Source organism: Pteropus vampyrus, unplaced genomic scaffold, assembly GCF_000151845.1.
Source record: "Pteropus vampyrus isolate Shadow unplaced genomic scaffold, Pvam_2.0 Scaffold109, whole genome shotgun sequence".
NCBI lineage: Eukaryota > Metazoa > Chordata > Mammalia > Chiroptera > Pteropodidae > Pteropus > Pteropus vampyrus.
This window is the reverse complement of record NW_011888890.1, coordinates 5,897,902-5,902,174: the sequence shown is the minus strand read 5'-3', so window position 1 is coordinate 5,902,174 and position 4,273 is coordinate 5,897,902.

The window sequence follows — 4,273 nt, the reverse complement described above, 5'->3', positions numbered from 1 at the left end:
GAGCTTCTTTGATGCTATATGGGAATCCTTAACCAGCAGACATACTGAACAGCTTTTCTGGGCGCCTAGGCTTCTCATTCCCATTGCTGATGACAAACTTCTTAATCTAAGCTGAGTTTCACAAGCTTTTAGAAGGATAGCTCTGAATTAATAGTTCAACTTGAAGCAGTGCACAGGGAGCAGTCTGGGGCACTGACTGAACAAAGGAAGCAGCCCTGCAATGTCTGCCATAAAGTCAGCATATAGTTACTTGCTCCTTGCTGCTCTGGTTTGTTGAATAAAGTTGAAAAAGCCGATGATCTCAGCTTCACGTACACCGTCTCAGTGCTTCCCACATGCTCAGTTGTGGTCTGGTTTCATCAGAATCACCTAGGGAGCTTTTTTTTACAAGCTGCTCCTCTTCTAGAGGTTCTGATTCAATTCTTCTGCACATGGCCTTGGTTATTAGTATTTTCAAGTGCTCCCCAGACTATTCTAATGTGCAGCCTGGGTGGGAGTGTAGAAAATAAAGTCCCGGTTCCCACTGCCAGAGATCTTGATGCAGTAAGCCTAGGGCTGGGGGCATGAATCCTGATCCTTAAAGTTCCTCAGGGATTCTGAGGTGCAGCCAGCTTTAGGGGCTACTGTCCCAGCAGCAGTGTTTTGGCACGTTCAGCTATCAGGATTCTGTTTCCCAGGGGTCCCTGATGCTAATCAGGGACTTGCTACCGATATAAATTCCTGGGGTCCATCTCTATCCCAGGCTTCCTGATCCAGACTCTAGGAGCTAAAGAGCTACAGGTTTGAGAGGTGCTTTAGGTGATTCTTATCAGAGAAATTGTAGGAAGCACCCTACGGCTAATCAGGATCCAGAGGCCAAGGGCTTAAAACTGGGCCATTACATTGAACAATCTAGCCCACAAATCCACTCTCAGTCCAGGCGTTTGGTCAATACTCCTGGGGCTCAGTTATTAGTGGTGTCTAAACTGGAAGGAAGGTGTACTAGGATCGCATCAGTGGCATGGAATCCTTCTGTCCCTGAGTGATTCTCCTCAGACTGTGCATGTTGATGGCCACCTGGAAATTGATGTGTATTTCTCTGTCAGGTCATCTGATAGGTTATCTGTAAGAAAGGGGAAGGGCTGTTCTAAAGCACTGTGCATAGAAAAGAGGCAAATCAGATATAAATCCATCTGGATAGAAATAAACCAGAAGTACTTAACAACACACCAATTAAATTTTCTCTGACAGAGAAGACATGTTAGTAGCAACAACTTTAGTCTGTCCTGATTCTACCAACCCACACTAATTACAAACTTTTAAGATTTCTTTTACATAATTAAATTTGTTAGCAATTCTGATATAGAAAATAACTTTATTTTTATTGCTTTAGTTTTGCTTTTCAACGAATACATCATTTCCATATGTCTTTACTCGGTACCATGGTGGAAAAACTATTTCCATGAAATTAGTCTTCTCCTTTGGTGGCATACAGAAGCTTCGTTAGCCTGAATTTTGGCACAGTCATTTAAGTCTTCCTTGCACATGATTTTCCAGCATATTTACATAATCAAATTATCAATCCATTGATCATGTTCTCACACTTACCCAATTTATAAAAACTCAGTCATTTGCCCTGCAAGGAATTCCCACATTCTTGATTGCAGACTTTGGCTTATGACCAAAAAGAAGAAAGATTTCAGTTCAAGTTTTGGATGTATTCTCTTCTGCAGACCAAAGATGATGGTCATGTCCAGTAAGTCGACTGAAAAAGAATATCATTTTTTTCTTAAGTCATCCTACTTTCAGTGGATTCAAGGCCTTTTCTCCAAGGCCTTGATCTTGCATTGAAATTCCTCCTTTATGAGGTGGTCAGTTTTACCCCTTGAGTGATTTCTATGTTGGTTTAATTCTGGGTCAGCCTGTCAATTTCAGTTTGTGGCAAATGGGGAAGAAGGCTGATTTCTTGAAGGGCATAAAAATTAGATATTGATTTTTTTTATCCACTCCCCTTTCTATTTCAGTTGATTTGATTATTGGTGAATAGAACTGATATATAGGATAAGAATAATTGTGACAAATCTTGTGAAAGCCTTTCTCTTACTTTAATGGAGTCCTCAACGTGAACCGAAGTAGAAGGTGTAGGCAAATTAATAATTCTTAGAGTTTTCTTGCTTGTCTAAGGGGAAAAATAGAGTGAAGTGTAATCCTCCACCGTGACAAATTTACCTGCAGTTTGTAGGCTTTGCTTTTTCATCCTCCTCCTTGGTTTTTGATTTCGCGTGCCTTTGACCTTCCTGAATAAGATCTTTTTATTATAAGCTGCCTATTATTTCAATAGCATGGTATAAATTATAGTTAAACCAATAAATAATTGTTTATCCTTCTAGCAGGTCCAGCCCATTGTTATTCTTTCATAAGTGGTTGACTGAAGTGATTTTCCAGACTGTGAACTAGCGCTGGGGATATCAAGTTGAAGAAGAGGCCCAATACAGAGCTTAGAGCTAGAAAAGGTGTCAGACAAGAAAACCAAAGCTTGAAGAACAAGGGTTGTGTGGTACGAGAGGGTCACTGAAGGCACAGATAGAGGGGTTTTCATGCAGTGCCACAGAGCAGCAAGAAAGCATGTAACTGAGCCTGTAAAGGAAAGAATTCTAAGACGAGGGAACAGTATGAACAAAGGGAAAAGTATAGAGCATTTGAAGCAATTACACCTACCTCAGTATGACTCAAAGATAGGGTGCAGGCACGGGGAAAGCAGGAGATAAAACTGGAGAAGTAGGCTCAGCCCAGGCGATAGCGCTCCTTGTCGCCAGACTTAGAAAATAAGCTTTATCCTAGGTCAATGGGCAGTAATGGTAGGTGGGTGGGGGTGGGAGTAGGAGCAGCATGGACAGCTTTGTATTGTCAAGTGGGGTCCCATAATCCTCCCCTCCACAAGGTGTAAACTGTAGGTGCCCTCTGCCTCCGGCTTCTGTGCTCTCATTACACTGTATGAACCTCTGTTGCATGCATCTCACAGTATTAACTTGTCCTTCCAAGTTAATTTAGTGGTTGTTGGCAGGATTCGATTCCTCCTGGGCTGTTGGACTGAGGGCCTCAGTTCCTTACTGGCTGTTGGCCAGAGGACACCCTGTTTATTGCCACATAGGCTCCAACTGACAGCTTGCTTTATTAAAGCCAGCAAGAGTGAGTTTGCTAGCAAGATGGAAGGCATGGTCTTTTATAACCTAATCATTGAAGTGACATCCATCACTTTATCCATATTCTATTTATTAGAAGCTAGGCACTAGGTACATTCCACATTTAAGGATAGATTGCCTCTGTTTCCATGTCAACAGGAGGAATCTGGACATGTCAGCTGGATGATTCCTCATTTGGAGGACCAGCCTTCCTCTCAAACGGAGCTTGGTGGTTGGATGAAGAGCAATGTTGTTTCTTGACCTGAAAGTGCTGTGTGTCTTGAGGCACTTCCTGATATTCCAGACCCTAGAACAGGTTCAAGAAAACAGGATAAGGAAGTTTGTTTCTTAGCTGGGCTCCATCCTCCACCCCTAAGGGAAATGTGGTGAGTTCTGAGGCCTGCACCAGGGGAGAGGAGAAAGAAGATGTGTTACACACACACACACACACACACACACACACACACACACACACATATACACACACACACACTGTGTGTGTGTGTGTGTGTGTGTGTGTATGAAAGTGTCGGCTTGGATTTCTATAGACTGCCTGTTTATGCTTCACCAACTCAACTTCCTGGTTTGGAAACCATGGCCATTTCTCTTTCCCTCTGGAATGTCTTTAATGGTTGGAAAACAACCAACTCTGACTTAGCTTCTGAAGCACATGTCCCACTGCTGTGTATTCTTGTACAGCACTAATGAGACAGATTCTGCTCCAGGTTTCTCTCTCATAATTGAAGAGATTCCATTCCACTAGTTATATACTTTGTTTTTCAAACTTCCCATTGGGATTATAACTTTTTCTCCAATGTGGTTGTCTCCCCAACCCCTAATGAAATTTCTAAGATGGCACCACTCCTTGCATGGATACGTATGTAATTAGCTGGCCTAGACAAGACATTAGTAATCAAATCTGCTCCTAGACAAAACTAAAATATCTTTTTCAGTGACATTTATTTTTTTCTTAAACATCTATTGAATGCCTACTGAATGTCAATCTCAGTGCTAGCCAGGCAGGGAGAATAAAGCACAGTATGAGCCCTATAGGAGCTTACAGACTCTAGAATATTTTGAGGTTGGCTTGCTTCATTTTATATAATCTTTCC